Here is a 26,659-nt window from a genome sequence, read left to right on the forward strand (position 1 = left end):
AGAAAATGGTATTGAAAATCTTTTAGGTAGAAGTAAAATGATATCAGATAGAATTTTGCATTTTCCTGTAATCCCTATGTTTTAGGAGGCTAAGGTTGAAGGATGACTTGAGGCCAGGAGTTCCTAGGCCATCCTAGGCAACATAGTGAGACCTTGTGTTTCCAAGAAAAAAAAAAAAAGTAGCTTGGTGTGATGGCATACACCTGTAGTCGCAGCTACTTGGGAGGCTGAGGCAGGAGGATTGCTTGAGCTCAGGAGTTTGAAGTTATAGTGAGATCTCATTGCACTTCAGCCTGCATGACAGAGCAAGAACCTGTCTCAAAGAAAGAAGAACAACAACAAAAAGGAATCTACATCTATACAAATGAATTAATAGCACCAGAATTTGTAAATATATAGGTAAATAATGAAGATCATTTTCTTAGTTAAAAAAACTCTTAAGATAATAGACTGTTTAAAGGAACAAAAATGTATTGTGAAGTTTACAGCATTGAGGAAACAAAATGCATGACAAGACTAGCACAAAGGCTGGGAGGGGAAAACGAAGTATACTTTTGTAAGCTGTATACCATATGTGAATTGGTATAATATTATTTGAAGATGAGACATGATAAGTTAACGATGTATACTATTAGCCTTAAATCATTTGCCAAAATAACAGAGCGTTGCAGCTAATAATCCAAAAAATGAGAAAAAATGGAAGCATAAAACTACGGAAATTGAAAGTAGACAGAAATAGAAGTAAAAAAAATACATTGGACAAATAGTAAACAAAGAATATAGTACACTTAAACCAATATCTATAATTACATTAAATGTAAATGTCCTGAATAATTAAAGGCAGAGATTGCCACATTGGATTTAAAAACACCATGAAACGCAACAACTGTATACTGCCTACAAGAAACCACTTTAAATATATGCCAATCAAAAGAAGGCTACATTGCCTATATCAGGATTAGATAAAGTGGATTACCAAGTAAATGATATTTTCAGAAATAATAACTAACATTTTTTAGTTAATGATATTTTCAAGAATAATAAGTGACATAATGAGGTTAATTCATCTATAGGACGTAATCCTAAAATGTTTATGTATTTAATAAGAGAGATTCAAAATATATAAAGCAAAAATGTATAGAACTAAATGAGAAATAGACAAATTTACAAATAGTTGTATGTTTCAATAATGCTCTCTCAATAACTGATAGAACATATGGAAAATCAGCAAGTGTATGAAAGACTTGAAGAACACTATCAAGCAAGTTGGCTTAAAATTTATCAAACATTCCACACAACAACAGCATAATACACAATGTAAGTGGTATAACCACTGAAGAAAACAATGTGGCAGTTTGTTAAAGCTTTAAACATATAACAGCCATATAACCTAGCTATTTAACTGCTAGGTATTTAGTCAAGAGAAATGAAAGTATATATCCACACAAAGACTTGTTGTATTCGGGTTCTCTTGAGGGACAGGATTAATAGGATAGATGTATAAATGCAAGGGAGTTTATTACGGAGTATTGACTCACAGGATCACCAGGTAAAGTCCCACAATAGGCCATCTGCAAGCTAAAGAGCAAGGAAGTCAGTGTGAGTCCCATAACCTCAAAAGTAGGGAAGCCAGCAATGCTGCCTTCAGTCTGTGGCTGAAGGCTTGAGAGCCCCTGGCAAACCACTGGTGTAGGTCCAAGAGTTCAAAAGCTGAAGAACTTAGAGTCCGATCTTTGAGGGCAGGAAGCATCTAGCACGAGAGAATGATGGAGGCCAAAAGACTCAGGCAGTCTAGTCCTTCCATGTTCTTCTGCCTGCTTTATTCTAGACATGCTGGCAGCTGATTAGATTGTGCCCACCCAGATTGGGGGTGGGTCTGTGTCTCCCAGCCCACTGACTCAAATGTTAATCTCCTTTGGCAACACCCTCACAGACACACCCAGAAACAATACTTTGTATCCTTCAATCTGGTCAAGTCAACCCTCAATATTAACCACCACACTTGCACACAAGTGTTAATAGCACCCTTATTTATAATAGTCAAAAACTGGAAACAAATCAAGTATCCAGCAACACGTGAATAAATAAATTGTCATATAAATTATATAGCTGAATGTATGGATTAGATAGCTAGCTAGCTAGAAATAGAGATGATGGAATATCTCCAAGAAATTAAAAGAAATGAACATGCGTAGAAACATAGATACATGCAACAACATGGGTGAATCTCAAAAAAATTATGCTGAGTAAAATAGGTTGGACAAAAGTAATATACACTGTGTGATTCAATTATATAAATATAATTATACGATTGCATAATATCGTATAATTATATAATTGTATTATACGATTGTATAATATAATTATACAATTATATAAATATAATATACACTGTGTGATTCAATTATATAAAATTCTAGAACATACAGTTCTAGTGACAGGAAGCAGAATAATGGTTTCCTAGGAATGTAAATAGGGTTAGAAAAAGAGTTATAAGAGAGGAATTATGAAAACGCATGAGGAAATTTTGTGGGCTGATGAATTGGAATAATGAACATATCCGTCCATCACCCCACAGAATTTACAATCCGTCAGCCCATAGGTATATACATATGCCAGATTCATCAAGTTATATACCTTAAATCTGTGAAGTCCATAGTATGTTAATTATACCTCAAGATAACTATAAAATTAAGTGTTGTAAAGAAATACAATTGTAATTATTGCTAATAACATAATTAAGAACCTAAAAAACCCAAAGTAACCACAGACAAACTATTAGGGATACGTTGCTAGATACAATGTTGCCAGATACAAAAATTCATATATAGAAAGCAAATCTTTCTATAAATCCGAAATAATTAAGATATTTTATATAAAAAATATAATTTATATTATTAAAAAATCAGGCCGGGTGCAGTGGCTCATGCCTGTAATCCCAGCACTTTGGGAGGCCGAGGTGGGCGGATCACCTGAGGTCAGGAGTTCAAGACCAGCCTGGCTAACATGGTGAAACCCCGTTTCTACTAAAAATACAAAAAATTAGCCAGGCATGGGGGTGCACACCTGTAATCCCAGCTAGTAGGGAGGCTGAGGCAGGAGAATCACTTGAACCCGGGAGGCGGAGGTTGCAGTGAGCTGAGATCGCGCCATTGCAGTCCAGCTTGGGGAACAAGAGCAAAACTCTGCCTCAAAAAAACCCCAAAAATTTATCAGAATGTAACAAAAAATATAAGACACCTTTTCAAAGGCAACTTCAAATATAATTAAAATAAGGCAAGGAAACATAATAAATGGAAACATATACTATGTTATGTTAAAAGAGTCAATATTTTAAAGATATCAACTCTCCACAAATTAATTTATGGTTTCAATATAAATAAAATCAAGCAAATTTTTTGGTGGAAACTAACACGCTGCCTGTAAAATGTATACATAAATGCAAAGGGCCAAAATAATCAGTTCAATTTTGGAGAGGAAGAGAAATGAACAACTTCCATTACAGAAACAAAAACATTATCATTCTACATTAATTTTGACAATGTGATATTGTAGCAAGCATAGAAAGTTGATATTGTAATGACATAAATTCCATAAATGAGCCAACGTGTATATAAACAAGCCTACATGTATATAAATGATAAAGATTTCACAAACAAGCCTACGTGTATATGCTTACTAGATTTGTGACAAAGTTGGAAATGTGGAACAGTAAGAAATAGAATAGTTTCCTAATAATGCTGCTGAAATAATTAAATATTCATGTGGAAAAAGTTAATTTTAACACACACCATACACAAAAATTAATTGCAACTTATTACAGATTCAAGTGTCAAAGGTAAATAAGTAATCCTTCTAGAAATGTAACATGGGAGAACATATTTATAACCTATAGGTAGGGAAAATATTCTTTAAATGGACACCTAATGCATTAAACATAAAACAAAGAATTGAGAACTTTTACAATTGAATAATGAAAAGTAATCTGACGAAAAATGGACAAGGAAAAAACAAAACAACAACAAAAATGGGCAAAATACCTGGCTAGGCATTTCTCCAAAGAAGATTGCAAATGTCAATAAGCACATGGAAAAATGCTCAAATGCTCAACATTAGTCATCAGAGAAATGCACATCAAAGCCACAATGAGACACCACTTTTCACCCATTAGGATGGCTATAATCAAAAGGACATCATAAGTATTGTCCAGGTTGTAAAGAAATTGTAAACCTCATACATTGCTGGTGGGACTATAAAATGACACAGCTGCTTTGAAAATTAGTCTGGCAATTCCTAAAAATGTTAAATGAAGTTACCATATAACCCAGCAATTTCACTCCTAGGTATATACACAAGAAAAATGAAGACATACATCCACACAAATACTTACAAGTGAATGTTCATAGCAGCATTTTTCATAATAACCAAAACAGTAGAAATAACCTAAATGTTGAATGAATGAATAAAATGTGGTATATTTATCTGATTAAATATTTTTAATCTATAAAAAGGAATAAGTGCTGATGCATAGCACAATGTGGATGAACCTTGAAAACGTTATATTAAACAAATCTCACAAATGATCGCACAGTGTTATGATTCCATTTATGTGGTAAGTGCAGAATAGGCAAATATGTAGAGACAGAAAAAATATTTGTGGTTGTCTAAGCCTTGTGAGGCATGGAGGATATAGGGAGGGATTACAGATGAATGTGGAATTTATTTGGGGGTGATGAAAATGTTCTAGACATAATTGTGGTGATGGTTACACAGCTCTGTGAATATATTAAAAACTATTTTGCTATACAGTTTAAATGGGTGAGTTGTAAGTGTTATAAATTGTATCTCAATAAAGCTGTGATAGATAGGTAGCTAGAAATACAGATGACTGATAGGTAGGTAGGTAAATAGATAGATAGTTGTTTTAAAGTGGGAAACTTCTGTTCATTAAGGATTTCCATTAAGAACATTAAAATACAAGACCCAGAGTGGAAGATATTTTTAACACACGTGATCAATAAAGGTCTAGTATTCAGAATATATAAAAAACTGCAAACGACCAACATTAAAACATGGATCTAAGGTTTGAATGACCATTTCACAAAAGAGACTATCCAAATGTTTCAATAAGCATGTGAAAATATGCTCAATCTCACCAGTCATCAGGAAAATGCAAATTGAAATCAAAATGAGGTAAATCAGAACTGAATGCATAAAATCTGAAAAGACAAAATTTCTTGTCTAGGTGAAGATATGGAGAAACTAGAATTTCCATACACTCTGAACAATAGTGAAAATTTATACAATTACATTTGAACAATTGTTGACAGTTTCTAATAAAGTTGATTTATCCTTTGGGCAGTTCTTTTCCTAGGAATCTACACCACATAAATGAGTACATGTGTTAAACTAAGGACAAGTATATGAATTTTTATAACAATATCATTGATAATAACCAATACTAGAAACAATCCAAATGATTGTCAACTCTAACGTGGATCTATAAATTATAGAACTGTATGGGATAGTATACTGCACTGAAAATGAACTACTGCAACATATGGATATATCTCATGAACACAGAATTGGGCAAAAAAAGGTATATGCAAAGGAGTGTGAATAATTCCTTTATATTAAGTTCAAAATAGGTGTTAGAAATTGGGATACTGGTTACTTTTGGGAAACTGTGAAGGGAATTTTATGGTGGGACTTGGTTTTTAGTGATATGCTATAGCCAGCTTGCATCAATGTGTAAGGATTGTTAAGTTTTCAAATTTTGCAGGCTGATCGATGTCAACTTGGTAATTTGAAATTAGCCATATTGGGAGTATTCACACGTGAAAATTGAGTTTTTTTTCAATGCGGTGTGTTTTTCTTTTCCAGTGGAGGAGCTGGTTGTTATATATTTACCAGCGTACCACTGATACAAGGATTTATGCACCTGTGATTTGTGACCTTTTCTCTATTTATGTTATAGTTCAAGACATAAGTTAATTCATGTTTTAAGGAAGGGAATAATGAAAGTCACTGTAATTTCAAAAAAAAAATCTGTATCACATAATATAACCCAAATCCAGGGAAAATGGGGCAGCAGAACCAAGTAGGCAGCTGTGAGAGAAGCAACAGGGCAAAGCACTTGTAAAAAATCATTGATTTCATCTCTGCTTTAACCACTTAGATCAAAGGTCATGATCTTTTGTTTTTACAGAGGTCTGATGAGTTATAGAAAAATCTTTGCATATTTATTCACATAGGAATATTCTGCACTTCCACATATATATTTTTTAAAACTTTTTCTTGAAAATCACATACCTCTTCTTGATATATCTGAAACTTGGTGATTAAAGGATTGAGAACTGATGTTGGACTGCCAGCGTTTAAATACAGGATTTTAATTTTTTTAGGTATGTGATCCTGAGCAAACTATGTAACTCTTGCTTCCAGTTTCCTCATTAGCCAAATGGGGAAAATAATCATGCCCATAACTTATTCATTGAGACCAACTTTCAGAGTAAGACTTATGTGCCAGGTATGAGTCTTAGAGCAAGCAGGGTATGTAGTAAGAAGTGAAATATATGAAGATCTATTATGTTAATTTAAAACTGCCTCTATAATAGGAGGGAACACAGAGAATAAATAGGATATATAAGTAAAATCTATAGGAGGTAATAACCATGGAGGAAAATCAACTAGGAGAGAGAGATAGGTGTATCAAGGTATAAATTAGGTGATCTTAAATTAAGTGGTTAGTTTTTACTGAGAAGATGACATTTAAGTCAAGTCTTGAATGAAGAGCAACTATATGGGATAAGTGCATCATAGGAAGAGGGGACAGAAAATGCAAAGGCCCTAAGGCACAAGTAGGCCCCAATGATTTGATAACTAGCATGGAGGCCAGTGTGATTGAAGCAGAGTAAGAAAGGGTCAGAGATAGGCCACTGAAAGGACTCTGATATTTACTCAGACTGAGATGTGGAGGTGTTCAGGGTTTTAAGCAGAGTGGTAATAAGATCTAACTTGGGTTTAAGAATAGATTCAAGGAGCGCAGGGAGAGAAACAGAAGGTGATTACAGTAGTCCCCTCTTATTTTTGGTTTCAGTTGCACATGCTTTCGGTTACCTCTGGTTCACTGCAGTCCAAAAGTAGGTGAGTACAGTAAAATAAGACCATTCTGAGAGAGAGAGATCATATTTATATAACTTTTATTTCAGTGTATTGTCACAATTGCTCTATTTAATTATCAGTTTCTGTTGTTAATCACTTAATGTTCTTAATTTAGAAATTAAACCTTATCATTGGTATGCCTGTATAGAAAAAACCTAGTTTATAGGTTTTTTTACTTATTTATGATTATTATTATTTTTTTTTGAGACACAGCCTCGCTTTGTTGCCCAGGCTGGAGTACTGTGGCCTGATCTCGGCTCACTGCAACCTCCGCTTCCTGGGTTCAAGCAATTCTCCTGCCTCAGCCTCCCTAGTAGATGGGATTACAGGTGCCTGCCACCATGCCCAACTAATTTTTGTATTTTTTAGTAGAGATGGGATTTCGCCATATTGGCCAGGCTGGTCTCACACTCCTGGCCTCAGGTGATCTGCCCGCCTCGGCCTCCTAAAGTGCTGGGATTACAGGCATGAGCCACATGTCTGGCCAAGTTCATGGGTTTTTAAATGGCATAAGGTTAAGTACTAGCTGCAGTTTCACGCAACCATTGGAGGTCTTGGAACTTCTTCCCTGGGAAGAGGGTGTACTACTGTAGAATAATCCATGTGAGAAATGATGGCCTCTTGGTCGGGTTAGCTTCTTTTGTGTTTGGCAAAGTAGGTTCAATTTTTCTAGATCTAATTTTAAGAGAAACCAAATATATAGTATCCTAACAAATATCCTAATTTTCTGATGTTGGATTAATTTTGTTTTGTTTTCTAACACGCAAAGATACTCATACACACAATCTATATCTACAGATTTTTAACTGGAATCAATCCTGTTACTAGAATACTGTTCCTAACCCTTTTGACTGCTCTTTATGCTAAGTCTTTTTTTCATAAACCAATGAATCTCAAACCAGGGTCTGGCTTGATTTCTCTCCATACTTACTTCATACCTTTGGTGCTGGCTTTCATTTTTCTGTCCTGAGTCTTAAAATATAACAAATTGTTTCATAAATATTTCCCTTAGTAGAAAAGACAAAGAGGAAACAAATAAGACAAATAAGAAAAATAAATGGACAAGTATAACATTGTCCAACTTTTCTTTAATATTAGGAGGAAAAAAGCAAAAACATGTATTCACCCTGAACCACACAGATGGTGGCGATGAAATACAAATTGGAGACAACTTTCTAGATATAACTGGAATATCCACCTAAATTTTGATGTAAAGAATACATATTTACTTAAAAATCTAGAAGTTATCACTTCTATACTTTTTAATGGAAGACTTTACAAAGACTTGTAGTAAATACTACCGTACATTCAGCATTAATAGTCAGAATAATTGGCTGAGAATACTACCCAAATAGTTTTATAGGAAGGTGTATCACAAGTGAAATTCATAATTTACATGTATAAAATTGGTTCCTCTTTTCATTGGTACTAATAACAAAAATGTCAATCACTAAAAGGTAGATTTTTTTGAAGGTGAATAAAGAAGTCCTATATAATCCACTTCTCAATAAAGTAAGATAATTTGAAAGTCAATTACTTTCATGTATTCATTTATTGAAAGTAAGTTACTTTCAAATACATGAATTTATTCAGACATTTTGTACTTTCTTCTGAAACTTTGGAAATTGGGTTGCCAAAAGGCAAGATATTATGATAAAATAATGCTTTGTAAAGAAGAATTCTGAATTTTCAAAATGTTGAAGTTACTATCAAAGTGCTTTGAGTCCTGACGAACAGATCATGCTTCTATTCCTGTTCCTTCTTTTCCTTCTCTTTCATATATTAGCCACTTTAGGACATCCTTGTACTTGCCCTAGTGAGCAAAGCAAAGTTCAGAACAATCGAGGGATAGAGGATATAGTTGCTTGACTATTTAGGAACAAATCAGTTGACTTCTATCCTCTTTTACTATTTAGGACCAAATCAGTTGAATTCTATTTTCTTTTACTATTTACGACCAAATCAGTTGACTTCTATCCATATGCAAAGCTTATGGAAGGGTCAGCAGGTGGTTGTTGGGAAGCCAGTCTTCTCCATAGAGAGAAGCATTCACTTCCTAACTACAAAGTGGTTATATAGGAGACAAAAATATAGAACTATATGATGACCCATGCTATTTATCGGGCTCTCATTAAGTGGGAGGCACTTATTAGGGATATTTCTATGACCAACGTGACAAAAGTCCCTGGGGCTTACACTTTAAGTGGGAATCTGTGTGCATATGTGTGCTGATGCATGATCGTGTGTATGATACTCACACAGAGGACAAATGCAAATGATAGGAATAGTAATTAGGTCTAGGAGCAAGAGAAGGAGCTCTCATAGTACCAATGTTTATTCTGATTCTAAGTTAGGATCATTACTGAGTTTAGGGATTTGAGGAGGCAGAAAGCAGTGAGAGCAGTGATATGTATCTAAAGAGTTCTGATCACCTGGACTGCTATTCCTAAATTTTCCCCACAGCAAGGAGCATGAAACCTTTCTGGATCCAACTTAAGCCTCTTTTATATTTTGGAAATGACAGCAGTGCCTTTTAAAAATGCAAGGACTTAGACATAGCTACCATTTACTGAGTTCCTAGTCTAAGCAAGGTAATATACTAGGGAACCTCCATATACTGCATTATTTAATTCTCAAAATATCTATTATTATATGTAGTGTATACTTATTTTACCAACAAAATAACTACTTCTCAGAGGGTACATACCCAATATCATATAGCTGTGAAATGGCAGAATTGGATATTTATTCCATGTCTGTTTTAAAGTCTACAGTTAGTTTGTGGACCCTTGGCCTGAGAAGGAATGTGGTATTTAGACAAATAAAATGACAACTTTGTGTAGACTGGTGAATGAAAATGAGAATAATTGTTCATTTACTATTTTCTATGGTTTATGATGAAAATAAAAGTAGAAGTTCTGCTTTTTAAAAGCTGATTTTTTCTTTTTTCTTTTTCTTTCTTTCTTTCTTTCTTTCTTTTTTTTTTTTTTTTGATAAGGAGTTTCGCTGTTTTTGCCCAGGCTGGAGTGCAATCATAAGATCCTGGCTCACCGCAACCTCTGCCTCCTAGATTCAAGCGATTCTCCTGCCTCAGCCTCCTGAGTAGCTGGGATTACAGGTGCCTGCCACCATGCCCAGCTAATTTTTGTGATTTTAGTAGAGATGTTTAGTAGAGGGTTTCACCATGTTGGCCAGGCTGGTCATGAACTCCAGACCTCAGGTGGTGATCTGTCCGCCTCAGCATCCCAAAGCACTGGGATTACAGGCATGAGACATCGTGCCCAGCCTCCTTTCTTTAATGGATGCCTAGAGGCCATGACACTAGGTCTTATATCAATTTTTAAAATCTAGCAAATGGTGGCTCACATGGTTTGCAGACTGGTGGGGAGGAAGTACTATTTTCAGTTTTTACTTTTAACCACTCTAATCCCAAAAGATAATATAACAACGTATGTGTCACATGACATATTTAGTCCTATTGTATGTTTTATGAGAGGTGGCTATAAAAGTGAACTTTTCAAATTCAATAATCTTATAGCAATTACACACTTAGAAAGATAGCTCTGGGTATTTGCTTCTTAAAAATAAATTGTACTACAATTTAAAGATTCACACACACGTACACACATGCTTATATAATAACCTTTTGTTCAGAGAAGCAGCACAAAGGTGTCAGTCAAGTTGATATAACTAAAGACCTGGAAAAAAATCTTGCAGAACTGTTTCATATATCTTGGAGCAAAAATACACTTAAATGTTTTCAATTCTATTTCTTTATAAATTTGAGTGACTCTTAATATCCTATACTATAAATTGTGAAGGGTGAATTCTCATGTTTATGGAATTCTTCATGGAGAGAATAATACTATGTTGTTTATGGCTAATAGATTTCATTGCTTTTGGATTATACTGATGACTATTTCAAGGCAATAGTACTTCAAAATAGTGTTACATATTCCACCCTAATATTTCTTTCCTAACACTCATAAATTAGGCATCTCATTTAAATATTTTACAATTTTTCCTTTTTTATGTGTTAAATTTTAATACTATTCTTATTTTACTATACCTTACATTTGTAAAACGCTTTATATTTTCCAAAGAAATATACATATGATGTATTTTATAGCATATATATATTTGTATGGTTCCTTTTCATATATGTAAGATAATTACTACATACATCTGAATTAATGGACTGTTATGCATTCTAGGCTAATGAAAAATTCTAATATGTTATATGCTTATATTTAATCTGTACTGTAATATGAACTTCTAATATTTTAAAATAAAGAATATCCCTTTATTTAGTTAGCTAAGTTTCACAAAATTCTTCATAGTTAATGGTAGTCAACTTTTCCTACTGGATGAGTCATTCTTTTTTCATTTAATGTTGAGAAAATTGCCTCTTCACATCAATTTGGCCACATAGGTGAATTTTATCCATATCGTAACCAGATATTTAGATGGGATGCAGGACCAAAATTTGTGACACTCCACTTAATACCTTCTACTTCTTCTCTGTTAAAATTGAATAATGTATTAGTTTGTCTACTTAAAATTTTCTTGTCTGGTACACTTAAGTTTTGTTTAGTACATTATGTTACGTATAAATAATTACTTTGAATGAGATAGGTGAAGCAAAATAAGCCTTATGATGAAAATCCAATATGATTCTTGGAATCCTTTTAAATATTTAAATTTAAAAAGAGGCTTTCATACTTTTCTTTGTTCCCCATATCTGACTCACTCTAACTCTATAAGTCATCAATGCACAAATGTAAAATTATTGTCTTAGGAAGTTAGAGTGAGTCAGATATAACCTATATGTTGGATAAAAGACATAATTGTTATAGTTAGTATGCTGGAATTATGAGTAAAGCCTCAAACAACTAATTAAGACACACTAGAAAATGCTGCATATAAGAGGGAGATATTTTAAGTACAGCTTTAAAATAAAGTCCAAGTGAAAACCAATAAAATGTATTATCTATTGAGCTATTTTTGATAAACATTCATGTTTAAAATTTAAATAGTGAAGTATTAGATACTTAAACATGAAAACAGTTTTGCCATTCTAATGAATTATTCATAAGCTTTAATAAGCAATCGAAACATGCTTGACATAATTATGCAATTTAATATATATATTTAACGAAATAATAACCATGTACTATGTGCCAGATATTGTACTCAGTCCCGTGAAGCAATGATACAGTCTCTACCTTCCTAGGATTCACACTCAAAAAGAGGTATGACCATATGGTATATGTAAGTGAAAAAATCTTGAGAGATTGTGTATGTGTAATTGCTTCTTACATTGATTCCTGATGGCACTTAACATTTTACTTCATATCTGCCTTTTGATTTGCAGAAGTACACGGAAGTTACAAAGCAGCAAATCCACATTGCCATAACTGAATGCCAATACTTTTCCACATTGTCCTGATTTCTGCCTAGTTACTTATCTCTGTTTATGAATTCTGGACAGTAGTATAATAAGTCTTTTCCATATTGTCCTACTTTCTATTTAGTTACTTTTCTCTGTCAATGAATGCTAAATAGGATACATAGTCAGGCTGGCATTACCACAAATTTTGTTGGCAGTGATTTGTTGCTCTCCGTGGTATTGAAATATCATTGTGGGCTGAAAATTAGTTGTTTTTTCCTAATTCTTTGACAGGAGTGATTACTGCCCAATCAAGAACTCAAAACATGGAGAGAAAAGGTCTGATGGGGGGAAGGAAAGATCAAAAACAGAAAGTCTTAAAGGAAAGATTTAACTGTTCATCAATAAATGGTTGGATTTATTTATCCATTCAACAGGAATTTACTGTACGAAAGGCACTGTGCTTTGAATAAAGTTACAACAACCACCTCCCTATACAAACAAATAAATCTATTTTTTTTTGCTCTCATATATCCTACTGTATAGTGGAGAAAATATATACAAATCACCGTCATAGAAAAATGTAAATTTGCCACTGTGTTTGGTGCAAATGACAGATGATATAAGGCTTTATGGATCATAAGATAAACTAGAGCAAATTTGAGTGTATTAGTCTAAAGCTTAGTTTAAAACTAATTATACTTTCTTCATGTTATGAAATTATTGTTACAAAACCTATAGTAATAAGAAGATATATTGAATCATAAGACTTCCAAATAAAACAAATAAAACTTTAAAACTTTTAATGAGATATTGCTTTCATAAAGTCAACATTTTAACAAAAGATTTTATGCTTGAAGTAGCTATATTATTTACTGATTGTGACATTTTAAATGATTGTATAATAGGTTTATCATCATAAATGATGAGAAAATTTGTTTGCACAAGTATAGGTGAGAAAGATTGTAAACATTTGCTTCTATGACCAAATATTTACATCAGTTAAAATCTTATTTAAAATATATCATCTCTACTTTTCTTTCATTAATTGATTCAAATTTTTTGTGGCTATCCATGGATTTTATCAAATCTATTCAACATAATGATAAAGCTTGAATATGAAGAATGCCCGTGCATTATAAGAACAGTCAACCTGCAGCTGACATAGTTACCACTAAAATAACAAATCAACTATATATGAAATAGAATTACTTAATCTTTATGTTGCTAAATCTTTGTGTTATTAGCTGAAGCTATACCCACTAGCAGTTTCTGCTCAACCTCCTTGCTTTCCCACCCACAATGGGCTATACTTTGAACTGCACATGCAGGCCATTCTTCAAGAAGCCCTTATCAAGTTTCTTATGATCCAGGCTATCTAATTACGGGCCCTAGCAACTTGAGGCTACACTACTTGGCTACTTCTGATGGGTGTAGTGATTGATATGTTATGGCATATCTATAAACTATTTGTGGTGCATGAGTTGAAAAGCTCAACTCTTAGCCTATTTCAATTTTCTTCTAGAATTTATTATCACCTGACGTAAATACACACCTACTTATTTATTTGGTTAGGATAGCACTCCCCAACCTTTTTGGCCCCGAGGACCAGTTTTGTGGAAGACAATTTGTCCACAGACTGGGAGAGGGGATGGTTTCAGGATGATTTAAGCACATGACGTTTATTGTGTACTTTATTTCTATTATTATTACATAGAAATATATTATGAAATAATTATCTAACTCACCATAATGTAGAATTAGTGGGAGCCCTCGGCTTGTTTTCCTGCAACTAGATGGTCCCATCTGGGGGTGATGGGAGATAGTGACAGATCATCAGGCATTAGATTCTCATAAGGAACACAACCTAGATCCCTCACATGTGCAGTTCACAATAGGGTTCACACTCCTAAGAGAATCTAATGCTGCTGCTGATCTTACAGGAGGTGGAGCTCAGGCAGTAATGTGAGCAATGAGGAGTGGCTATAAATACAGATGAAGCTTCACTGGCTCACCCATCCCTCACCTCCTTCTGTGTGGCCCAGTTCCTAACAGGCCATGGACTGCCATAGGTCTGTGGTTCGGGGTTGCAGACCTTTGGGTTAGGACATACCTCAGCAAAATGTAGTATTCATGAAGGCAGGATCTATATCTTTTTTCTCACTGCTAGACAGTGCTAGGCATTTTCTTCTTCTCACTGGTAGGCACTGGGAATATAGCAGTGAGCATTAGCCTTAGCTCACTGCTGTATTCCCAGTTCCTAGTAAATAACTGTCATTCTGTAAGTGCTCAATGTATATTTACAGGATGTATGACTGAACCCTAAGTTTTGTGCAGGCTGTCTTTACTTTCCTCTTTGTCTTGAAAACCTACTGCAGTGCTTAGCTCATTGTAAGTACAAAGGAGGTAAGCGGAGCCCCAGAGTACAAAGGTTCTTATAGGGCATGTTAGAGATTTTAGACAATTTCTTAAAATCAATGAGAAGCCACTTAAATGTTATAATTAGAAGAAAATATTATTAGATTTCATTTTAGAAAATAAAGTTATTGCTTTCAGTGTCCCTTAATAATGGCATCTCCATCATCCTACTCATCCAATCTTAATCTCTTAAAGTTATATATTTTCCTTTATCCATCATTCCTAATAATTTGTCAAAACCTGGTAATTTAATTTCAGCAAGACATAACTATCTCACCCTTTATTTCCCTTTAGAATGAGGGCCTTGGTTAATCACATAATGAACAATTGTAGCTGCTAAACTCATATCCCTGTCTTTAGTATACTCTGTAGCTAAGTCCCTACACATTTGGCCTTATATTGGCCAATAGACATTGTTGGCCTGGTAGCCATTGTATTGGCCTTATAGCCAAGAATTGTACAGTATTGGTCTTACCATTTATCTAAGCAAATACTTGCAATAGCTCCACTTTGATTAAAGATAAATGCGTAACTTTCTGTTTGAAAAAATATGACTTTTTAATAACTTTCAACACTCATTCAGATAAATTATTGTGGTTATTATTCTTATGAGGTAAATAATGATAACTACCTGATTTTTAAAAAAGTATTTAAACTTCAAGAAATATTGCAAAATTACTACAAAGAATTAACATATACCCTTCACCAAAATTTACCAATGGTGTTATAAAAGGTTGCCACATTTGCATCATCATTCTCTCTATAGGTATTTCTGGACCTTACAACCTCTATGTTCTTTTTACTGCAAAATATTTTATTATATTTTTTAAAGATCAAGGGCTTTCTTATATATGATCACAATACAATTAAATTAGGATGCTTAATATTGATATAAAACTAATTTGATTATAAATGTCATACAGTTTAGATATTATAGTTTTTATTAATATTTTGAATTAGATTGTCTCAGTAATGCTCTTTATATTAATAGATATTATTCCCAGTTTGCTATCCAATTCTGGATTACACATTGCATTTAGTAGTCATGGTTTTTAAATCTCCATTAGTCTGGAATATTTCCTCAGCTTTTCTTTGACTTTCATCACAGTGACATTTTTGAAAAGTATAGGCAAGATATTGTGTAGAATTTTCCTTAATTTAAGGCTTTCTTTGCTTTCTCATGATTGCATTCAATTATGCATTTTTTAATCTGGAATCCTAAATCAATAATGTTATGTACTTCTCAGTGCATCATATCATGAGGCTCATGATATCACTTGGTCCCATTATTGGTGACTTTAACCTTGGTCAGTTGGTTAAGGTGATGTTTACCAGATTTATCCACTACATGTAATTTATTATTCGTTTGTAATTAAGGATCTATAGTATATTATAAAAACAGCCTCAAGTTATTTTTGTGTATGCATTCTCCTTGAAATATGGCATTATAGTTTCTCCCATCAAGACATGGACTATATTATCTATGTTTGGGCCATGTAACTTCCTTGGCTAATGAGACACCAGCAAATGTACATCCACAGAATCTCAGAGTGCTCCACATTGGAGCTTGCACTCCCTTGTTGCTTTTTGGAGCCCTGCAACTACGACTACTGCTAGCCTATTGAAGGATGATGGACTAGATTAAACAAAAGACAAAACATTGCAGCTGAGTCCCACACCCTCAAGACTAATAAGTATGCCACACCAGACAAGTGAGTGAAGCCATCCTAGATCTCTAAACCAAACTGAGCTAGCCAGGGCAGAAACCAACCTGACAACCCACAGAGCTTTGAGAAATTACAGATGTTTATTGGTTGGGGCTAAGAAGTTTTGGAATGGTGTGTTATGCACCAAAAGCCAATACTTTCTAGGGTGATACTTTGGGACTATGTAAATATCCAATTACCCAAATAACTTTTACCAAGTTTATGATTCTGCCTAAGTTAAATATTATCACAAAGACTGCAAAATGGAATTGCGCCTTTTTTTAAGAGATGAAACATGTAAGAATGGGGGCTTATTTGTCTTTGAAAAACATAGGACTAGTAAGTAGCTGTATCAGCATCAGAACCCCAATCTTTTACCTGGTCCACAGTTTTTCTCAGTATGCCATGTAGAGGTGAGTGACCTGATGTTAGGACTGGAATTCACTAGAGGGAGCAGTAGAGAGACATTCCAGAGTGTTATGAGTGGGACCCTGTGTACTCACACATGCACAGAAGCATCTCTGGTAAATGCTCCATAATTGACGGTAGGGCAGGATGGACAATGTAGGAGGAGACATTAATACAGTTATTAACATAGAAATTTAAATGATACTTGACTCACGAAAAGATATAAAGATAATATCTCTGGAAATTGCCTTTCATGGGTATAATCAAGAATGGCATTGACATACTAGATTATGATTAATAGTATCATATGTTTGTCAAACGTGGCTGTTTAATATTTTTATGTAGTCGTTATATTCTCCCCCAATTCTGCCAAAAACATCCTATAAGATGTGTGAAGTGACACTGTGAGAAGCAAGGAACCCTGTCAGCCCTTATTACAAACAAGACAACTGACACCCGAAGGGCCAAAACTAGCCAAGAGCCACAGTGAATAAATTGCCAAGCAGGCACTTGAACTCGGCAATCCCAATTTCCTAGAAAAGTTCCTCTCCCATGGCAGTGGGGGACAGGTCCCAAGTCTTTCAGATGCTAATAATGTCTGCGTCTTAGGTTTCTGCCTTGTGCCAGGCACTGTTCTAAAATCTTTACATGTATTTAAACTCAGTACCATGGGGGTACTGGTACTACACATTAACTTAGACATTCATACGTCCAGGTACTTCGGAGTGGGTGTGTGTTTAATATCATACCTACTTGCCTGAGAAAGGAATTCAAAGCCCCACTTTTTTCTTTACCTCTTCATAAAAATTTGAGAGCCACAAGGAAGCGCTCTGTGTTTCCAGTACTCTTACAGTGCGTTCGGTGGCAGTAGTCACCGCCAACCAGAACACTAGGATCCTGCCAGGGTGTAGATACTGTAACCAACAAGAGGCCCACCTCCGTCCTTTCTGCCGAAGCGTCAAGTACCCCGCAGCATCTCTCGGCTGGAGAGCCGACGGCAAGGGTGGGGTTGCCTGCGCTTTCCCCGAGGGCAGTCTCTGATCCTCCAGCTCCCCTCTAAGAGGCTCCCTGGTGCATTGGGCGAACGCGGTGCACGCAGGCCGGCTTTGGCGTTGTGGGGCCCCAAAGCGGCCAGGGGTCGCGAGGAGCCCTCCGGCGAGAGGAGCTGACCCCAGGGTTGCTCTTGGGGGCCGTGCCTGCCAAGTATCGCGGGACTTGTGCACATCGCAGAAGCGCCAGCTCCAGAAGCAGCTGGAGCGCGCTGGGTGCGCACCGCCCCAGCCCGGGGAGGAGCGGGAGCAGGGAGGGAGGAGGGCTGGGGGTGCTGGTTACGTAAATGATACTAGCCCAGTGAGAGGCCTCCAGGCTGGGGCTACGAGAGGAGGAGGGACCACGCGAGGAGGAGGGACCGGGAGGCGGCGGGCTGGGGTGGGAGGGGGGCGGGGGCCGGGGCGAAGTGACCAGGCGGCGGCGGCTCTGCTGAGGTGACAACGTCCTAGCAGCCCTCGCTCGCTCTGGGCGCCTCCTCGGCCTCGGCGTCCGCTCTGGCCGCGCTCGAGGAGCCCTTCAGCCCGCCGCTGCGCTATGAAGGCCCCTCTCTGGGGCTGGCCGAGGCTGGAGCCGGCTCCCTGTGCTCGCGGGCAAGTGTGAAGAGAGAGGCGCGGGCGGGAGCCGGGGCTGCGCGCGGCGCTCGCGGGCCGGCGCGGGTTCCAGGTGAGCGCGGACTCGGCGAGCCCCGCACTCGGCGCGGCCGGCCGGCGCCTGCTGGGCTTGATCTGAGGCTGAATCCCGTGTTTGGACCGCCGTTCCCTCTTCGCGGGATCGTTGGCCAGAATAGCAGGTCTCCGTCTCTTTCTCGCTTCCCCTCTTTTCCTCTTGATTGTCCGGGACGAGCTCCCTCTGGGCTGCTGGAGTGCCCGGGCTAGGTGCCGCAAAGTCCCGCGGCGAGTGCCAGGGCGCGGAGCCGAGCGCCCCGGGCCGGTCCCAGGGCAAAGGCAGGGGCGCGGGCGGACCTGGCGAGGCGCCCTCCCGGGAGCTCCGAGTGCGCTCGCCTGCGGGGCTGCAGGTATTGCGGGAGGACCGCGTGGCGCGGAACTTTCTGCCGCCGCCCACCTTCTGCTCTGCTTTTCTGGCTACCCCGCTGAGTTGTGGGGGGGGGGGGCGGCTCTGGCCCCCTCTGCGTTCTGGTGACGTTCCTCCGCGGGGGTGGCTCGGCCTCCAAGCCCAGACAACTTTCTCGCACCAGCTGCAGGCAGCCCCGGCTGCGTTGCGGGCATTTCTACTCGACCCGACACCAGGCGCTCCCTGGGTCTTGGGTGTCATCCTCGACGGTTGCCTTCGTATCGTGCCCCCTTTGCCTCGCTTTTTCAGAGTCCTCTTGCCTCTCATTCTCGCCCTGTGTGTCTCTGCCTCTGTTTCTCTTTCTGAGCCTTGGTCCCCTCAGTCCACACTCTCCGGCCATGTATCTGTTTTTTTCTCTTATTCTGTTTCCCTCTTTCTTTCTTGGGATGTCTGTGTCCCTGTTAATCTGTCTTTCCTCTTGTCTCTCCGTTTTGCAACATTTGTTCTCTTTCTGTGTCTGCTTCTCGCAGCTTATCTCTGTCTCCCTCTGTCATCTCCCTGCCCCGTCTTCCCGAACACCAGCCCCGCGATCCCGAACACCAGCCCCGTGATCCCGAAGCGCCTTGGTTAGGGGAGCAAGCCCTGGCGCATCTAATGGGTATCTCCAGGTGCAGAGGTTTTCCTGCGGTGTCAGTGGGGACGCGGAGGAGACAGCCTGCCCTTGTCCAGGCTGTCGTGGACCTGAAGGAGGGGCGCAAGGGGTTAGAGTGGAGGGCACCGCGGCAGGCTCCCCTTGCCGGGTCCGAGGGCGCTGCGCTGCTGCGAACCTGAGCGCACTGAGGCTGCTACTCTGGACAGCGAAAGCTGCGCAAGCCCCTCCCGCATACCCGATTCTTTGACTATGGTTAGTTGAATTTCCAGGAGGAGAGTCGGCCTCCCCAACCTTTATAGCCAGCTGCAGAAGAACGGACAGTGGGCAGGCAAACATAGACGCTTTGGGGTTCAGGGAAACTAACCTCGAAAGGGTGGGAGCTTTCTTCAGGCAAAGGTGTTGCTAGCAGAGGAGAGGAGCTTTGGGGACTGAGGTATTCCTGCCTTAAACTACCATGCATTCATTGCTTAGGAAAGCGATTTCCTTGGAGAGATCGTGGTCAGCCTTTCCTGAAACAACATAACAACATAGAGGTTTTATTCGCAAGGCTAAAGGCACTTGGCTGCCAAAGCCCCCTTGAAATTTCTGGTATCCTTGAATATTTTCAGCTTTATGTGAAAGCTGCCTTTCCTCAGAGTCTCAGTCCGTCTCTCTCTCTTTCTCTCTCTCTCTTTTTCTGTGTGTCTCTCTCTCGCTGTCTCCCTGTCTCTCTCTCTCTGTCTCGTTTGCGTTCATGCCCTCTAGTGTTAAAGAAACCTGCTGGTTCGAGAATATTGAAAAGTAAGGTCAACCTATTGGTTATTTACTTTTGGACCTCTCACCTTCCGGGATAATTCTCCTTGTATTACACGCATCCTTTCCTTTTCCTCAATGAATGACTTTTGCATTACATTACTAAACTTTCTTTCCCCCCGCACCCCCCTCCCGCAATCTCTGTTTTTTTTTTTTCTTTCCCCACGTCTCCTGCAGAATAAGAACCTTCATATTGAAACCCTGTTCGTTTGATTTAGGAATTGGATAGATCTGGAGAATTTGCGTAGCCTAAGGCAGACTTTGAACATTAAAAAGATGCATTTCTCTGCACTGTTTGCCATAAACCAGGATTTCACATCGCTCCTTTAGCCCCTATCCACCTTCAATTCCATGGAGAATTTTCCTGGCTGCTTCTGCTTGTTTAAATAAATGCTTTTATTTCACCATTTCTGTGATGCTTATCCCATTCCAGGGCTTAAGGTACTTGCTTAAGTAGGGGCACTGTGTCTCGGATCCGCTTTGGAGAGGAAGAATACAAAGCTTTTCCAAAGGAATTATAGGGTGCTGCTGGTATAGATTAATTCCAGTTCGGAAAGTCGTGAGTGGGAATGTGAGAATGGAGGCTGTCTCAGATATGTAGTCCCTAGGACAGTGTGGGGAAACTAGTAAGTGCTTAATAAAACTTGTTGGTTGATTGATTAGCATGCAGCGGATCATAGGCTTCCAAGTTACGAGCTATGCTAAGGAGCCTGCAGCTAAATTCCACCTCCCCACTCCTTTTTTGGGAGGTTTCATTTAGATTTTTTATGAATGGTAATTGAGAACTAGTAGAAGGGATATTGAAACAGGAGTCTTCTGCTTCTTTGTAGTTCATGTTATTGCTTGTAGTAGAAGGGATATTGAAACAGGAGTCTTCTGCTTCTTTGTAGTTCATGTTATTGCTTGAATTTGCCCCTTTTTGCAAGTCTACAACTTGGCTGGTGTTCTTTAACACGGTCATTGCAGAATTGAAGAAATGAGTTTAGAGGGGCCCTGAAATGTGGCATCTCTCAATCTCCTTACCTGAAAGTAAGTTGGGACATGGCATCATTTTTGGGTGAATACTTTCATGTGGTTTCTAACAAGTGAAAAGTTCTCTCTTTTAATATAAAGAACAGATATATCAGCTTAAAATACTTGGGGGCTATATATTGATCTGTAAGCTGGATCACTTACCCTAAATAATTTATGGATTCCCCTACTGCTTCATATATATATATGAGATGTGTGATACTGCATGAATGTGAGAATTTCCTAAAGTACCTGGAAACATAATGCCTCCTAATTCAAAGTAATAATAGAAATCCATGGGCAGCAATACTACTTTCTTGATGATATGCTAGTCACCTCTTAAAATAGTTGCTAATTTACCATGAGTATGGTGCAGGAGCATGTTCAAAGCAATTTTTCTTTAAAAATATTATTTATAAATCACTTGATACTCTACCCAATTTTTATATTTAAAAATAGCAAAGACATAATGAAGGTGGAAAATCTGATATTGTTTGAGAGACCTTCTATTTGTTTTACAGGTTTAACTTATGCATCTAACTTTTTAACTTACTGGGCAGTCATTTCAGTTGAAACAGTTATGTCAGAGTGAACTATGTTGTTATCATGCCAAGTTGATTTCTAGAAATAGTAGTCGTAACAGGAACATTTTCATGTAATAGAGCTTGTACAGCTTATAAAAACTTTGGGATCTTAGGAAAGGGGTGAGATAAGAAGTAACAGTAACAAATGGGTATTTTTATTCTTTATGAATGGGCAGATGAAGAGAATCCTGGTGTTTCTGAATAATAACAGTCGAGAAAATGCTTGAGAATAAAGTATGACTAGAATTAAGTCTTACTGTTGAAAATAAATTATAATGCTACATATCTCTGTTACGTATTGATTGTCCTTTTAAAAATGGACACTTCATATAGTTATGACCTTTAACTAATTTGCCTTATTAGACATGATATTTTAAAGAGAAACCTCTTGCAACAAACAACACATTCTTGACAGCGACTCTTAGTACATCACCTTCTTGTATTTGTGTCCCTGTCAGAAGGAACATGTAGACATCTTAAATCTAATGAGATCTAACAGGATCACTGCTTTGAAGTCTGAATGACCATATGCCTAATTATCAAAGGATTTAAACTGGGCTTTGGTTCTAAATCCTTCCCTCTGCTCTTGTCATCAAAATAAACACATGTGAAACATCAAATCAAGTCCTACATATATATACTCATATTCTGACAACCTATTTAATGACATTTCTAACAGCAACCCCCCCACACTACACACACACACACACACACACACATACATATACACACACAGTGGCTAAGCATATGTTTGAAAACGTAAATCACATTTAAAGATCTGGCACTGTCTGCTTTGATAAACCATTTATTCTTTTATCAGATTAGACTTCTGTTTACAATTTCTATCAAGGCACATTGTTGAAGGACTTCTGCCATTCAAATATATACATACCTGTGTTTGAAAAGTCTGGTTTTTCATTGTGAAATTTAGCTTTTCAAGGAAATTTATGAAAACGAATACATTTAATTCAGTAATAGTCATCCGTTTGGGGCATTATAAACAATTATATCTAGTTTTTGGGAGGAGCAGTGTAAACCAAACAGACTTTAATCACTTGATATTTGTTTCTTCTTGATTTCATATTTAGACCTGTGTCTGTGTTTTCAGTGTAGTATATCTATTATAATACATTTAATTGGTGTTAGCTTGATTACCAAGAAATGATTACAGGTGGCTAAAGACATCTGTGTGATTCCGATTACTGTGTGCTCTCATGTCCCTAAATTCATTTATAGCTATGAGCTTTTCAAGCTGTTTTTAGTATGTCTTTAGACTTATACATTTAAATGAAATTCTTAATTTTTAAAAGTTATCACTACAGAGATTGATGGGATCTAAAGTTTAAATTGTAAGTTAAAGTTGGGAGACATGCTTTTCCTTTAAGGGCTCAACTTCATTCAATGTCCACGTAATTAGAGTCCTCATGAACTGTCAGGCTCTCTCTTAATGTCTACACTACCATAATTACCTACCCTTCAGAAATGAACTCAAACACAATTCAAAATATCAGTTATTAAAAATTGTTCCAGGTTAATGGTTAATCCTCTCAAGATAGTTTGAGAGGGATGTAGGGAGAAGAATGACTATTATTACCGTAGATATGAACATATTTGTTATCATCTTGTAGACTATGTGAGAAAATTAAATACAATGTCCATAATAAATACTTAGATTTCTTGCATATTTTTTAAAGATATGCTGATTGTTAAGATAGATGGGGGCTGTCCAAGATATATCATGTTAAGGTTTTAACATGAAGAGGAATTAATTGGGACTCTGTTTCATATATTCCACTACATTGAATTGTCACTTAAATCTTATTTAAGCTCTTATACAACATTTTAGGAAGAGTGTGATTAATCTGCTTGTTGACACATTGGTGAACATAATGCACGTGGTGAGTAGCCACTGTAAACAGAAAGAATTTAAAAGCATAGCACAATCAAAAATCATCCAAATAACATCTTGAAGATAGTAGTAAATGTCAACTTAGTCTCTTGTCTTATATTAATTGCCTTGATATTACAAGCAAAGCACCTCTTTTTTGTTAATAAAGTGGATTCTGACATATGAGGAGGATTATGTAGCTTAGAAGCATAATAACTGACTTAATTTCCTCTTGAGATTATTATTATATAATTAGTTTCAGATAGAGAGGGTGAGATTTATATGACTATCAAAACCCCAATGAAATACAACCATTAGTTTAAAGAAAGAAAAATGGAATAAAATATATGTAAAGGTGTATCCATTCCAGCTTATTTATGAAGAAGGTAAGATGGTGTATTGGGTTATAAATTGATAAAGTGGCTAAAATTCGTTGGCTGTTTACTTTGTATTTGTACTGTGGTAAGTAAACATCTGGCAGGTCTTAACATGTTTTATCTTTATAACAACAATATGAGTAATAGTATGTTACTGTTGCCATTGTATAAATGAGGCCTCACCTTCTCAGAATCACACAGCTAATATGTGTGAGTGTCAAGGATGACACCAGTTTATTCTGCCTTGAAGCCAATAATCTAATAGTTCTCAGTCTGACATTTTCACTGACTGATAATTTAAAAAAATCAAGTGGTAAACTTTATGTGATTATTTTCTTTTGTACAGTAAGAATGATTGAAAAAGTCTACTTCTATCATCACAATTTTATAAAAGTGGATATTTTAACACCAAATAACATGGAAGAACTGAATCTCAAAATAAATAATAGTTATTTAAAGAGAATAAATTAAGCTCCCTGTACATTTTTCCACATTGTACTCATTTTCCTAATTTCACCCAAGACTGATGAAAATTTCATCACAAAAAATTTCCCGTAGATTGTGCTTGGATGCCCATCTTACTCTGAACCACTGTGATATGCTGCCTACTCTATGCACCCACACAGCTCTGGCCGGCATGGTCATCATATTCATGACTTGATGACATAATGCTTATAGCTTATTCCATTCTCTTCCTAGTTTCAAATAAAATTTGGACCTAGGAAAGATGCTAGCACTTGCTTTAGCCTTAGTTTACTGTGTTAATGTTTGTTGAAATGATTGGAAGATTAGGGATGACTTGTTCCTTCTTGGTAGTTAACTGCCATTTACTGACACTAAGATGGTGCCACTCTGTGTCCTGGGATTGGAAATGAATATTGGGCAATGACAAAAAGAGCTTGTCACAACTAATTTCTCCATCTTCCCTCCAAAAAACGCATCCCAACTTGTACGGGTCAGTTTGCTCCATTTTTACTTCTTTGCCTTGGCGAAAGTGAAGCAGGTTTGCTTAGTGCTCTTGTAAAACTGGTGGTTGGTTTTACATCCCAGATTGCTTTAGATAGTGTCTATTTGGGCCATCAAAGAGGAAAAGAATACTGGTGGAGTGTGTGAAATGTGGCTAAATTGACCTAAGACATTAGTTTCATTTCTACCAAAGCAGGTTGTAAATCCAAATTACCTTGAGTTTATTTATTCATTTTAGTTACAGGTGTTCAGGTCCCACTGATACAGAGTCTCATTTAACTGGGATGGATCCACAGAATCTACCTTTATGCACATTTTCCTTTGTGATTCTGAGGTGCAGTGACATTTCAAGCAACTAATCTGCTTGTAGTATATCACTTAACAGATTTATTTAACAAAACACAGCAATTACTATGCTCCAGAGTTGTTCTAAGTGCTTTGCAGATATTAATTCATTTAATCATAAAGACCTTCAAAAGTAGATTTTATTAGTATTCTTATTTTAGAGACAAGGAAAGTGAGTCACAGAAAGGTTAAGTAAGTTGGCCAGTGTAAGAAGATCGGTGGAAGGGCAAGGATGATGTTAATTTTGATAAAATAATTAAAACTACCTACGTGTGTGTGTGTGTGTGTGTGTGTGTGTGTTTTGAGACAGAGTCTGCCTCTGTCACCCATGCTGGAGTGCAGTGGTGCAATTATAGTTCACTGTAGCCTTAAACCCCTTGGCGCAGCCTCCCAAGTAACTAGGACTACAGGCATGTGCTGCCATGTCAGGCTAATTTTTAATTTTTTTTTTTTTTTGGTAGAGACAGAGTCTCACTATGTTGCCCAGGCTGGTCTTAAACTCCTGGCCTCAAGTAATCCTCCCGCCTCAGCCTCCCAATGTACTGGGATTACAGGCATGAGCCACTGATCCTGGCCGTGCTTTGAGCCACAAAGCTTGAAGTAGCAGAATTGAAAACAGAACACGGATTTCTATGTCTTTTCCCTATTTGAGTAAGTTTTGCCTTTGAAAGTGAAGGAAGAAAAGCTGATATTTCTCGAGTTGGAAAATTTTTAAAAAGTTTATATTTTAGAAGTTGTTGCACCAGATTAAGAAATAAATATAATTATGAATGGGATAGTAAACATGGAAAAATCAGAGTGGTTTTCCTCAAGTAGTGTCATCATCGACTTGGCCTCTAATTAGACCAAAACAATATTAATAATCACTAATACATAATGTTGCAGACAAGAATATTTT

The 26,659-nt window shown here is 37.3% G+C and overlaps 1 protein-coding gene across 8 annotated transcripts in view; it reads left to right on the plus strand.

Moving 5' to 3' along the window:
- The window catches only part of GALNT13 (polypeptide N-acetylgalactosaminyltransferase 13), a 1,108,472-nt gene that overhangs the window by 510,877 nt on the left and 570,936 nt on the right, over positions 1-26,659 (plus strand). For 2 of the 8 annotated variants that reach the window (XM_055108596.2, XM_055108591.2), the window contains exon 1: positions 18,510-18,925. The exons of 2 other annotated variants lie outside the window; for them this stretch is intronic. The gene's annotated coding sequence lies outside the window, so the exon portion shown is untranslated. Of the gene's footprint in view, positions 1-18,508; positions 18,926-26,659 lie in introns of those variants that run through there. 4 more of the 8 variants (XM_055108595.2, XM_055108592.2, XM_055108594.2 and 1 more) reach the window with 4 other exon arrangements.

The sequence above is a fragment of the Pan paniscus genome, chromosome 13 (genome assembly GCF_029289425.2).
Source record: "Pan paniscus chromosome 13, NHGRI_mPanPan1-v2.0_pri, whole genome shotgun sequence".
Lineage (NCBI taxonomy): Eukaryota > Metazoa > Chordata > Mammalia > Primates > Hominidae > Pan > Pan paniscus.